At 47.2% G+C, this 14550-nt stretch overlaps 1 pseudogene; it reads left to right on the forward strand.

Annotated features, from left to right (window-relative positions):
• Nucleotides 1–8: 8 nt before the first annotated feature.
• LOC110724517 lies at nt 9–14224 on the forward strand (annotated as a pseudogene).
• Nucleotides 14225–14550: the final 326 nt, after the last annotated feature.

Consider the following 14550-nt stretch of genomic DNA (forward strand, 5'->3'; position numbering starts at 1 on the left):
CAATTTCAATGTCAGATTTCTTGTGAGTTTTTATTAATAAATTGAATTTGTTAAAAATAAAATCTATAACTTGTGTAAGTGTTGGAGGGGATCGAGGTACCATTGATTTTTTATTTATAAATAGTTTAATGTTTATCTGAAAGGTAAAATCATAATATCATAGGCAAAATTGCTATTTAAATTAGCACAAATTCTTAAATGAACCTGGTTCACACTAATTTATTGTGGACCACTAATATTAGAGAAACTATGGTTGTTTTATTAATTAAAAAAAAGGTCACTATAACAATAAAAAAAAAGGTCACTATGTTGAAATAAAAGTCATTTTGTTAATATATAGGCTATAAGAGGTTAATTTTTTTAATGAAATCTTCTATATACCAGTCAATATGAATAATAAAGGTCACTATGTCAAATTTAGGGTCATAACGTCGTATTCAAGTTCACAATAATATTAAACGTTATACAAGTTTTAATAAAGGTTATTATTGTTAAAAATAAGGTTACTATGTTAAAAATAAGGGACATTATGTTCAATATAATGTCTGTTACGTGTGTATAAATTTCGGGTCCACAATATTATTATTGTGGACCAGGTCCACGCAAGTATTTCAGTTAAATTAGCGATTTTACTCATGAATAGTAAAATACATCATGTGTACTTATTTACAATATTTTCACTAGGCAGGTAATCATATGTTGTTTTACTTATTTATCACGAAGATCAACTTGTATTTTGCCTAAGAAATGTATGTTCAATTGTTTAAAACTAATATGTATGTTCATATAAAATAAACTCATCATGGTAAGTTCAATTCATTTAACTTATAAATTTACGGGTCAAATTCAACCTCAACTTGACCTGTTGACTTTATTTTATAGGATTTTTTACAAAAATAAAAAATCATTTGTTTCGGATGAAAACAATCGAATCTCGGAAGATCCTTTTATCTTGAGGGAACTTGGTCTCGGTCCGAACGACGCAGGAGCCGAGGGTTTCCTGCACAACAAATACACGTAAACTAGCCTCGGGGGGGGACGCCGAGGAAGGCCCCTCCGATGCTTAAGTCAGTATATTAGAGAGAGAAAGCTGTGCAAGAGTTTAGTTGCTTGAGGCTTTTTTTGTCTTACCAAGAATTGACCAAATTGTTGGCTTTTATACCTTGGCTAATGAAGGAGGCGGATTGGGCCCGGAAGTCAGTTGGGCTGGGCCAAGCTGATTGGGCCGTTGACTGACCTTGACATGGCTTTGAGGATGTTGATTTTTGACTTTAGCACATTTGGAGAGTTGAACCTTAACCTTGGGCTTTTAATTGGATCATTCAGTGACCAGGCCCAATTGGACTAAATTGGACCCAAACAACTTGCCCCCCAGACCCGATTTGGAAGGATGACGGGTCGGGTTTGATTTAATCAGAAAAGGAGGGAAGTGAATGATTTGTTAATCCAAAAATGTGAATTTAAACCGTAATTAACCCATGATTAATGAGATAACAACAGTTAATGTGGATGATTGCGGAAGTTGGATGGGTAGTGGGCGACTTAACTGCAAGGTCGTGTGTTTAACGGTTACTTAGTGGGGTGCTTGAGAGAAATTGAAACGCAGACTCCTTGAATTCCCATTTCTGGAGATATAAATAGAGGCGCGTCTTCTCTCCCCACTCACTCATCAACACAAACCCAGAATTCTCAAGAACGCTCAAGAGCCCGCATCAAAACTTCGCAAATTCCCCGAGCATTAAGCTTAGAAGCTGAGACTTGTCACTACCAATTCGTAAATCGGCGGCTTTTGCTTCAGATCAAGGTAAATTCCTTTGATTTTATTTCATCTTTCTTCGACTTTGCACTCTTTCCCCTTTTTCGACTTTTTCCTTCGAAATTCGTCAATGGTGAGGGGAGTTAGAGGTGGAGCCCGTGCTCCAAGAAGAGCAAGGCTGATCCCCGATCCCAGGGTCAGGATTGGGACCTGGAATGGACGAAGGACAGAGTCTGACCCTGCTGAAGGGGTTAGGGCGACTCCCATTTCTTCGGCTCCTCCTCAGAGGGCTGAGGGGGTGAGAGCTTCAGGACGGGATGATGAAGTTCCCGCTGTCCTTTGGGATATCCTCCCAGGGTTTTCAGAGTGGGAGGATGCCGAAGTAGCTTCGGCCATGATAAAGAACCGTCCCTACTCATGGTGGGTAGAGAACGCCGATCAATATCGATTTGCTGAGCAAATTGAGTTGCACTACGGCATTTTTGAAGCTGATGGATATTGGTGCCGAATGCCCTCAGCATCCGATAGAATCCATCGTCCACCCCCGGGGTATGTGGGGGTGTACACGAGACAGCTTCAGTATGGGCTGAGGTTCCCTTTGGACGTATTCGTTCGAGACTTGCTGATCCATTACAACATTTCCCTGTGCCAGCTGACCCCCACCAGCATCCGAAGGGTAATGACGTACTTATGGGTCTGCAAATTCTTCAGATACGTGCCGAAACTGCACTGCTTCAGAAAGCTCCATCGGCTAGTGCCAAATATTCAGAGTGGGCACGGAAGCCATGGTTCTGGGTGGTATCGGATTGAGTCTCGGCCCCCGTTCCTAACCATGTGGCCGAACGACTCTTCAGACAAGGACTGGAGAGGTCAATGGATTTGGGTTAGGGCGCCCACGGAGCCGAGCCATCCTTATGTTTTCAGCGCTCCCCGGTATCTTGCCGAGCCGGATCCTGATATGGGAAGTTTAGGTCCTCCCGAAGATAGCGGGCCAGACCCGAACCTTAATCAGCAGAACATCTTCGGCAAGCTGCCGAACCGGGGAGGCAGCGGCCGAATGCAGCATATCCCGGAGACTTGGCTCCCCGATACGCACTATGTTTTCCAAGAGAATATGCTGGCAGCTGTCGGCCTCAGCCGAAAGTTTAGGGATGGTAATCTTCTTCGGCTGGGGCCGAGGCCTTTTAATTATCTCTTTTCTTCTTTCATTTTGCTTTCTTGTGATGTGCCGAACTAACTGAATTGACTTCTCCCCTTTTCTTTTTCAGAACGGGACGAGACCAACGTCGGCATTGATTACGCTCGCCTTGGCGTCAACCGAGAACGAGTCGTAACTGATCGGGCTCCCCCTATCACTGAACCAAGGCGCCGAGAAGTTCACCTAGACTCTTCCCACTTCCAAATTGAGGCTGTTGCTCTGTATCAGAGGCAGAAGCCTTGGTGGGAGAAGAGGGATCCCTTGTTTCAGCTGCTGGAAGAAGAAGCTGAAGCTGCCCGCACAGCCGAAGAGGTTGCACGGGTACTTGAGGCTTGTGAAGGAGGAGAAGGGTCCTCCAGAGCTGCTGAAGCCGAAGCTGCAGCTAGAGCAGCTGAAGAAGACGAGGCTTTGCTGAAGACCTCGGTGAGTTTTTAGACAACTTTTTTCTTTTTTTTTTTTTTTTTTTTTTTTTACTCACACTCTTCTTCCCCCCTGTCTGTTACAGTCTGAAGAGAGTAACAGACACAGAGAAGGCAAAGCTCCTGTTCGTCCCGAAGATCAAATACAAGAGTCTTCAGATTCAGATATGGACGAGCAGCCCCTTCTGAAAAGGCGCCGAAGGATGGCCATCATCGGCCCTCATGATTTTCAGCAGAGGCCGATGACCATCGGCGTCGCAATAAGGGAACCTGAGGAAGGCAATGGATCGCCGAGGGTTCCCCAGCCAACACCCCAATCTCCTCAAAAGACCCCTCCACCACCTCCTGAGATGGAGGTGGATCAGAGAACTCCCGGACCTAAGGGAGGGGTCCAAGAAGAAATCAAGGAGAGTGCTGCTGAGCACGAAAATAAAGATGCCGTGATGTCAAGTGCTGAAGGCTTCACGGCAGATATCGCAAGAGAGGTTGAGGCTTTCGTCCTCACCCCTGAAGAAGAGGAGGTCATAGTACTTGACTCCTCTGAGAAGGACGATGCTGAGACAACCAAAGCTAATCAAGCTCCATCGTCGTCCTTCCCTTCTTTCCAGACTCTGCATTCTGGAGAAATGGGTTTCTCGGCCCCCCGAATTCCAATCCCAGATCACATCTGGGACCTCATATGGGGTCAAAACCGAGAAGGAGCTGAAGCCTACTTCGGCAGTTTTGCTGGCATGTCCGAAGTAGACAGGGCAAGGATCTGGTCGCTGAAGGCCACTGCTGGGATGGGCGAATCCAGTAGATCAGTTCCTGACCCAGCCAGGTCTAACCAACTGCTGATGATGCAGGTAATTTTCCTTCATTTCCTCCGAAATTCAGCTCTATTTTTTTTTTTACTTATTTTTTGTCTTCCTGTTTTCAGTTCGTGCACAATCAGACTCTCACTGTTGAGCTGATTGATACCCTACAAGATAGGGTAGACGCTGCTGTGCACGAAAGGAAGGTGGCTGAAGAGGAAGTTAAGCTTGCTAAGCTGAAGCAAGCAGCAGCTGAAGAGAAGCAGCAGGAGGTTGAGGAGTACGGTAAAAAAGCTGCCGAAGCTCTGAAAACCTTCTGCGATGCTATGGAGATGGAGGTTTTTCCCCCACTGATGGAAGGGGAAAAATTCCTCCAGGAGCATATGGGAGTGGACGTCTCCAAGTTCAAGGCTGCTATTGAGAGCCGAATTCAAGGAACTGCTGCACAAGCTGAAGTGCAGCAGCGTCTAGAGGCTCTTGAAGCCAGCCGAATGGCTGCTGAAGAGTTGCTCTTGGCCAAAGACGTCCAACTCTCAGAGGCTGCTGCTGCTGCTGAAGCTCAAAGAGCTAAATTCCAAGAGGCTGAGGATCAACTGCTGATCCAGAAAGTTGAAGTGGCCCAAGCTCAGACAAAGGCTTTCCAAATTCAGCAAGAGCTGAATGAGCTGAAGGGTTCCTCCTCCAAAGTCGCTGATGAGCTGAAGAAATCCAAGGAAGACTTGGAGGAGACCCAGAAGAAGCTGGCTGATGCTGAGGCTTCACTCAAGGTCCGTGTCTATACCCAAGAGGAATATGAGATGGGTTTCAGAAACGGATTTCGAGTCTGCCGAAGAGTCTGCCTTCATGCTGAGCCGAAGCTGGACTGGTCTAAATGTGCTGAGTGGGTCCAGAATCCCGAAGACCCTCACATGAAGTATGCAACTCCAGCTGAAGCTGAAATTCTTAAGGCTGAGGAAGCCGAAGAGGAAGCTGAAAGACTGGAGTTGGAAGCTGAGCAGAGGGAAAGGGAGGCTCGGCAAAATGCAAAGCCCGCCTCTTCTGCTGCTGGGGCTGAGGCCACCATGGGACTCAACGCTGATCAGTCTGATCCCCCGGCTGAAGCATAGGAACTCGGGCAGTCGTCTTCAGAATCTTGCGGTTCATCATGTGCTTAACTTTAGACTTGCCGCTTTCTGAATTTTTGCCTTTTGTTTTTTTTTGCTTCAGCTTGCCTTATCGTACAACAGCTTATTATATTTTTATTTTGCCTGTACGTATTTCGGCAGCTGTTACTTTCCGCTTGTGGGCGGCTGCCGACTATTTTTGTAATTCAACATTTTTATTTCAAAGAAGTTCACTTTCTCAGCTTTCTTGTGTATTTTTTTTTTCTTCGCTTTACCAGTCTTCGCACTTTACTGCTTTCTTTGAATGATCTTTCAAATATTTGCTAAGTGCATAACTTCGGCTAGCGAGAATCATTTCTGCTGAGACTTCTTTTTGCCGTTTGTACTCGGATGTTTTCAACTTGTGAAAAAACTGACATAAGTATCAAACTTCGGCTGAGCTGAAGGGTATTAGATCAGTTGTGCCATTTCTCTATTTCCCTCTGCCCCCCCAGAAATCTGAAGATGAGGTCTTCTGAATTCTGGAATGGCTGATAATTTTTCTCGGCTAAGCCGAGGATCTTTGAACACTTTGCTTTATTTTCTACATCTGTTTTTAAAGTACTGATTTCCCACCTGAGAGTTTTCACTCTAGAGATGGTACTCTTGTGACACTTTCTTCAATTCATCCAAGGGAACAACTATCCGAAACACCATGCCGGGGCAGCAGTTTATCTGAAGTACGAGGCATCATCATGCAATACTTCAGAGTTGCAACTACCACCCGGAACTGATTCATCCGAAGTACAAGGCATCACTATGCAATACTTCGGGGCTTTATCAGTTCCTATTTTTTAGGCTATGTTTCGGATAAGTCTATGGCCTTTTTGCCCAAAGGAACAGATTCTCCGAAGTACAAGGCATCACTATGCAATACTTCGGGCTTGTATCCTTTTTTGGCAGGTTTTACGGCTTGCCGAGGTACAAGGCATCATTATGCAATACCCCGGACAGCGCCGAATGAAACCTTGAATTTTTGAAAAACCGTAGAAAGCATAAAGACTTAAAGAATACACGCAATCTGAATGAATACTGGCTCGATGGCCTTTTTGTAAACAAAATCAGTGTACTTACATAGATTGTACTATCCGAAGGATTTACACATAGTATTTTTTGAGCACATCGGCATTCCAATGGTTTTTCAGCTCGGTGCCATCCATTTGTTTGAGTCTGAAGGTACCGGGCTGAAGCTCTTGATAAATTTCATAAGGTCCCTCCCAAGATGCTGAGAGTTTGCCATGAATGTGACTTTTTTGAACAGCTGCAGCATTCCTCAAAACTAAATCCCCAACTCTGAGAGGTCGTTGATAGACTCTTCGGTTGTAGGACTTGCTCATTCTGAGCTTGTGTGCAGCCATCCTTTCTCGGGCTAGATCTCTAATCTCGTCAAGGAAGTCGAGGGACTCTTTCATGAGCTGCTCATTTTCCTCGGCTGAGAAGAGATTCACTCGTAGGCTTTCTGAGCCCACTTCCACTGGAAGCACTGCTTCGGATCCATACACCAGCTGAAAAGGTGAATGCCCCGTTGCCTCCTTCTCGGTTGTCCGGAGTGACCAGAGGGTTCCCGGAAGTTCCTCTACCCACTTGGACTTTTGATCCTCTACTCTTTTTCTGAGAGCGTTAAGGATCTGTTTATTCGCGGCTTCGGCTTGGCCATTACTCTGAGGGTGGCAAACCGCGGAGTAAGCCAATTTTATCCCGAATTGATCAGTGTATCGGCGCAAGGGCAGGTTGTCAAACTGTCTGCCGTGGTCGAACACAAAAACTTTTGGGATGCCGAACCGAGTTATTATGTTCTGCCAGATGAACTGTCTGACAGTTTGCTCAGATATGCTTGAAGCAGCTTCCGCTTCAATCCATTTGCTGAAATAGTCGATTCCGACTATCAGCCACTTTCTTTTGTATGGGGCCTCGGGAAAGGGTCCCAGAATATCCAACCCCCATTGTGCAAATGGAAGAGGATTAAGAATTGGCTGGAGATCTAGGCATGGCCGATGGATTACCAGTGCAAATTTTTGGCATTTCTCGCATTTTCTGACCATGTTCTTTGCATCCGAGATCATTGTAGGCCAAAAATACCCTGCCCTGAGAGCTTTGTGGGCTAAGGTTCTCCCTCCTATGTGGTTTCCGCAGATGCCGAGGTGAATCTCTCGGAGAATATAGTCGGCATCCGTTGGACCCACGCATTTCAATAATGGAGCGGAGAAGGATTTTCTGAGGAGTTGGCCGCCGAAGACGAGGAATCGTGAACTGATCCGCTTTATCTTGGAGGCCGAATTCCTATCCTCGGGGAGCTCGTCCCTGAGTTTATAAGCCAGGATGTCATCCATCCAGCTCGGCTCGAGTGCAGCGCAGCAGATTGATATTGCTTCGGCTACACTCTTTTCTCGGCGCACCTCCACATAGACAGAACGGCTTAACTCAGTCAGAGTTGAGCTTGCAAGTTTGGAGAGTGCGTCCGCTTGAGCATTTTGACCCCTTGGGATCAGCTCTACTTCGAAAGATCTCAGCTTCGCAATTGTCGATTTGATCCTTGTGAGGTAAGCTGCCATTGAAGGCTCTTTAGCCTCATACTCCCCCCGGATCTGATTGGCGACCAGCTGAGAATCTGTCTTGAGGTAGACATGCTCGGCTTCCAACGATATGCACAGGTCTAAGCCAGCAATGGCTGCTTCATATTCGGCCTCGTTGTTAGAGGCTTTGAATGAAAATTTTAGTGCATACTCGAAGGTTTTGCCTTCGGGAGAGGTAATGACGACCCCTGCCCCCGAACCGTTCACGGTGGAGGACCCATCCGTGAAGACGGTCCAGATTTTCCTCCTTGCATCCAGAGTCTCCTGATAGGAGCACTCGGCCAAGAAGTCTGCCAAGGCTTGCGCCTTGATGGCTGTTCTCGGCTGATAACCGATACTGAACTCGGTGAGCTCGAAAGCCCACTTTGCTAGTCTACCGGATTTTTCAACCTTGCCGAGGACTTTTTCTAACGGCTGATCAGTTAGAACCGCTATTTGATGAGAATCAAAATAGGGTCGCAACTTCCGAGCAGCCACCACCACTGCATAAGCCACTTTTTCTAACAATGGGTAGCGCGTCTCGGCATCCGTCAGGGTGTGGCTGACGAAATAGATCGGCTGTTGAACTTTTTCTTCTTCCCTTAGCAGCACCGCGCTTACCGTGGCTGGACTGACCGCCACGTATAAGTATAGGATGTCTCCTACGACTGGCCTTGCCAGTGTTGGGAGTTGAGCCAGGTGTTCACGGAGCTGCTGAAAGGCTGACTTTTGTTCGTCTCCCCATTCAATGCCTTTTGAATTTTGGAGCTTCAGCGCCTTGAAGAAAGGGAGCCCTTTGTCTGAGGCTCGTGAGATGAACCTGGACAAGGCAGCCATTCTCCCGGCTAGACGCTGAATATCCCTTTTTGTCTTCGGCTCGGGGAGGTCTAAAGCAGCTTGTACTTTGGCGGGGTTTGCATCAATCCCCCTCTTGCTGACCATGAAGCCGAGGAACTTGCCTGACTTCACGCCGAAGACACATTTCTTCGGATTCAGCTTCATTTTGTATTTTCTGAGGGTGGCGAAGGTTTCGGCTAGGTCCGTGACATGATCTTTTTCTTTTATGCTTTTGACGATTGAGTCGTCAACATAAACCTCCATGTTTCGGCCTTTTTGCTCGGCGAAAACCTGATCAACCAACCTCTGATATGTTGCCCCCGCATTTTTCAATCCGAAGGGCATCATTCTGTAATTGTACAACCCGGAACTTGTTATGAACGCTGTTTTAGCTCGGTCCTCGGGGTGCATGAAGATCTGATGGTATCCCGAGAATGCGTCCATGAAACTGAGCAGAGCATGCCCGCTTGTCGAGTCGACCAGTTGGTCGATCCTCGGCAGCGGATAGGAGTCCTTGGGACATGCCCTATTCAGGTCCGTGAAGTCAACGCACATCCTCCAGTTACCATTTGCCTTCTGAACCATTACAACATTGGCCAGCCACTCCGGATACTGACAGGGTTCAATGAACCCAGCATCTAGGAGCTTATCGACCTCAGCTGCGATGTTCTGGTTCTTTTCGGCGGAGTAGTTCCGCTTTTTCTGCTTAATGGGTCGACTGGAGGGGTCGACATTAAGCCTATGGGAGACGAAGTCCGGATCAATCCCGGGCATTTCTGCGGCTGAGAAGGCGAACACGTCTCCACTGGCCCGTAGGAGTTGGACGAGTGCCGCACGGGTGTTTGGCTCCAGTGACGACCCGATGCTAACACATCTGTTCGGATCTCCTACGGTCAGTTCTATTGACTCGGTCAGGTCATCCGTCTCCATGCTCTTAGAGTTGGATTCCTCGAATTCCGGCCTGCTATCAATATTAGCAGACTTTCCTGACCGCGGCTGGCCATCAGAGTCGTTCGGCTCTGAGGCGGAGTCAGCCTTTTGGCCCCCATCAGATTTCTCGTTGTCTGGGGCTTCATTAGCCGAAACGTCTGAGCCTCTCGGCTTTTTGGCGTTTCGGTCCCGGTGCTTTTCCTCCCCATCGCCACGGTCGCCTCGGCGAGACGTGGATGGCCTGAGGTGATTGCATCGGCGGGCTTCTTTTTGACTGCCCTTTATTTTCTCGGAGCGTCCCTCGTCTGAAACGTATATCATGATTTGATGATACGTGGAGACGACTCCTTGAATGCCGTGAATGAGGGGTCTCCCCATGATCACGTTGTATGCAGATGGAGCATCTACGACCAAAAATTCGGCCATGATATTCCTAGCTGCTCGGCCTTCGCCGATGGTGGCAGGAAGTGTAATCTTCCCGTCAGGATACGAGGAAGAGCCGTTGAATCCAGACACCGGGTAGGGTGCGGGGGCCAGGTGCTCGGCTCCCATCCTCAGCTGGTCGAACGCTCCTCGGAAGAGGATGTTCGCCCCGCTACCGCCGTCGACGAGGGTCCGCCAGACGTTGCGGTTGGCGATGCCCAGAATGATTACTAGTGGGTCATCGTGGGGGTATACCACCCCCTCACAGTCTTCGGCTGTGAACAGGATGTTCGGCGCCGGTGACTGGGACTGCCGAAGCTCAGCCTGATGAATCTGATGGGTTAGACCCCTCAGTTGGCGTTTGGCTGTGCCTCGCGAGATTCCCCCGGAAATAACTAGGATGTCGAGGGACTCCTTGCCCTGAGGTCCCTTATCCTTCTTCCGAGCGAAGTTGAGGTCCTGCCGAGAATCTTTTTCAGCTTTTTCTCCTCGCGCCTGTCCGCGAGGTATTGGCTCAGGTACCCCTTGCGGATCAGATCCTCAATCTGGTCCTTCAGCTGGACGCAGTCCTCGGTGCGATGTCCGGGTGAGTCATGGAACTCGCACCACTGGTCCTTTCCCCTCGTCTGATGCCAGGGAGGCAACGGACGAGGTTTTTTGAATCTCCCCTCGTCCTTCGTCGTGCTGAAAATCTTAGCACGGGGAAGGGAGAGTGGAGTGTATGAATCGTACCTTCCCGTGTAGGGAAAGTGTCTTTCCTTCTTCGGCTCGGCAGCAGAGGACGGTTCTGAGGCCTTAGCCTTCCCTTTCCTCTGCGCCGAGACTTCGGGCTGCTGCCCTTTCGGCTTCTCAATTCTCGGACGAGACTGAGACCTGGATCTGTTCCACTCCTCGGCTCGGATGAACCTATCCGATGCTTCCAAGGCTTCCTCCAGGGTCTGCGGGGGATGCATGACCATGAAGTCCAGGAACTTTCCAGCTTGGAGGCCGTTCCGTAGCGCGAACACGGCCAGGCCTTGATCCAGGCTTGTGATTCCGGATGACTCGTTGCTGAAGCGAGTCAGATAGTCGCGGAGGCTCTCGTCCTCCGCCTGCTGCAGACTCATTAGCTCTGCAGTGGTCTTCTCTCGGCGGTTGGCCGTAGAGAATTTGCTCTTGAACTTGTTGGAGAGGTCGTTCCAACCGGTTATGGAGCCTTCCTTGAGCCCTTTGGTGATCCAGGATTGGGCAACACCTTTGAGGGTCGTAGGAAAGTATTTACACCAGGTAGCCTCAGACCTCGGGTTCAGATACATGTGCCCCTCGTAAGAGGCAATGTGATCCTTAGGATCTGAGGTACCATCGTAAGTAATATGTGCCGGGATTTTGACCGTTGGCACATGCTCTTCCAGAATCCACTTCTGGAAGGGCGAGTTCGATGGAACCATGACCGCCTTCCCCTTGTACCCGGCCTCAGGGACCTCGCTCCCTCCTCTCTCAGAGGTGGAAGTGGTTTTCGTCCCCGGCTGAGACAAGGTTGGGTGGGGTCCGGTATCCTCTGGGAAGGTGAGGCGGCTATGCACACTCACCTCCCTCGAACCCAAGCGTTCGTGAACGCTTTGGCGGGCGAATTCCGGGTCCTTGGAGGGCCCCATGGAATTCTGAGCTTCAGAGTGGTCAGAGGGTTGAGGGTTCCTCCTCCTCTCCTTACTGGAGTTTCGGGTGTCCCCTCGCCACCTCTGGCCGAGCTGTCTATGTGGTGGAACTTGTCCACCATCATCCTGACCGATCCTCCTTTTCAGGTTTCTCGGCTGGTGATCATCAGGCATCTGGATTGGAGCCCCTTGAGCTTTAAGGAACTCCATGCAGATGGCCACTGCTCTGGCCACTTCCTCGGTGGAGGGTCCGGAGGGAGGAGTCTCCCGCGGATGTGACCTGGATTGCACGCTATGGCGCGGCGGGGAGTTCCTCGCACCTGAGCCACTCGGTCTCGGGGATGGCCCCGGCTGCCGAGTGTGGTGCGAGGTGTTCTCCTCCTGGAGGCTAGGACCTCTTGAGGCTTCCCTTTCCGGAGAAATGGGGGCCTCCGATTCGGAAGAGGCTTGCTCCGGGGAGGGATAAACCGGCTGGCGTTCCCTCACCGTAATCTGGCCTCCTCCCTTCTTAGCCTTCTTGGAACTCTTTCCACTCTTAGTCATGGCGACTGCCGGAGTGTTTGATGACTGACGCGAAATTTAGTAGCGTTCCCCACAGACGGCGCCAAATTGTTTCGGATGAAAACAATCGAATCTCGGAAGATCCTTTTATCTTGAGGGAACTTGGTCTCGGTCCGAACGACGCAGGAGCCGAGGGTTTCCTGCACAACAAATACACGTAAACTAGCCTCGGGGGGGGACGCCGAGGAAGGCCCCTCCGATGCTTAAGTCAGTATATTAGAGAGAGAAAGCTGTGCAAGAGTTTAGTTGCTTGAGGCTTTTTTTGTCTTACCAAGAATTGACCAAATTGTTGGCTTTTATACCTTGGCTAATGAAGGAGGCGGATTGGGCCCGGAAGTCAGTTGGGCTGGGCCAAGCTGATTGGGCCGTTGACTGACCTTGACATGGCTTTGAGGATGTTGATTTTTGACTTTAGCACATTTGGAGAGTTGAACCTTAACCTTGGGCTTTTAATTGGATCATTCAGTGACCAGGCCCAATTGGACTAAATTGGACCCAAACATCATTTATTTGGAAATTTATAGCTAATTTATTATTGTTTAAGTTTGATCATATGTCTACCATCCGACATTTATTCTTCTTTCTCATTTATCTATCTTACACATAACTCCGTATAGTTATAGAATTGGTGAGGTGTGAAAACATATCCCAAGAGCATTCGTTTACTAATAATTATCTTCTTCTTCATAGAATCATAGTATCTAACTATGAATCAAAATGATAAAATGGACGATATATGTTTATGAAGATGAAGATGATTAGCATACCTTCATTTTTACAACGTATTTAAGTATGAGGGGTTTTGGTACTCACAAAATTTGAATTCTACCAATTAATTGTTAGTGTAGTGGTTTTGGTACACTTGATAAGGAAAACCCGTGTTCGATCCCCCACAACAATAATTGAAAAGGGACTGGAACCTAACCACCCAAAACTAAGACCCGAATCCGGATTAGTCAAAGGGTGAACCGAGTTGAACACAAAAAAATATGAAATCTTGAGAAACGTCCTCACCTTTCAAAAACTTTTTTTTTTTCCTCATGACGGTGATTTATTCATTGCCGGCTTTCCAAAAACCGGTTCAACCTGGTTAAAATCTCTACTCCTTGCAATTGCTAACCGCACAAATTATCCTATTGATCATAATCCTTTACTCACCAATCATCCAGAACTTGTCTACAACATTGAGCATGATTTGTATGGCCAAGCCTTTGTGTCACAGTCTGGGAGTTTGAAGAGTAATCCTTTACTCACCAATCATCCAACCGTCCCTAGACCACACGAGCTTAACCAACTCCCTTCACCGCGACTTTTCCAGTCTCACATGCCTTACACGTCTCTTTCTGAATCTATCAAGGTTTCTTCATGTAAAATCTTGTACATTACTCGAAATCCCTTAACCACACTTGTGTCACACTGTCATTTTTATTCAAAAGTGATGAAGAGAGTAGCAGAAGATGAAAATTTTCAACCCCCTAGTATTGAAGATTTCTTTGAGGGATTATACCAAGGTAAAGTATATTATGGGCCATTTTTTGATCACGTACTTGAGTACTGGAAGCAGAGAACAACCTAACAAAATATTGTTCCTGAAGTATGAGGATTTGATCGAAAATCCTAGTTTTAATTTGAAAAAGTTGGCCAAATTCATAGATAAGCCGTTTTCTCCACAAGAGGAAAACAAAGGTGTTATCAAAGAAATAATAGACTTTTTGTAGTATCAACAATCTTAAAGAGCTTGAAGTTAATAAGAATGGTTTTCTTAGCAAAGTTCATGAGAACAAGACTTTCTTTAGGGAGGGAGCGGTCGGAGGATGGACTCGTTATCTTAGTGATTCTATGGCGGAGAGAATGAACAAGTTGATGGAACAAAGACTTGGAGATTCAGGGTTGTCCTTTACATCACAACTTTAAGTTACAATACGTACGTTCCAACGTTATTGCTAGAGGATCAATCAAAAGCTTAAACTAATGGTTGAGGCCCATGAATTTGTTTTACTCATTACGTTGAACTTTGAGATTCAGGGTTGCATTGTCCTTTACCTTTATTTTGAATGATGTATTGTTGTTGAGTTTTGATTTGTATTTCGATATTCGTCGTATGGGAGTTTTACTCGTGATATAGTGTGTTGTATGGGAAGTTGTTGAAGAATAGTGATTTGATGATGCATGGTATATTATGCTTATCAATTAATTAATTTGCATAATTATTTGAATAGTGTACGTACTTTAAATGTACTCCCTCCTATCCGTCCCCTTTTGATACGGAGTAGTTACTTATGTCATTTTTGATGACCTAAAATG

Source organism: Chenopodium quinoa, unplaced genomic scaffold (assembly GCF_001683475.1).
Source record: "Chenopodium quinoa cultivar QQ74 unplaced genomic scaffold, ASM168347v1, whole genome shotgun sequence".
Lineage (NCBI taxonomy): Eukaryota > Viridiplantae > Streptophyta > Magnoliopsida > Caryophyllales > Amaranthaceae > Chenopodium > Chenopodium quinoa.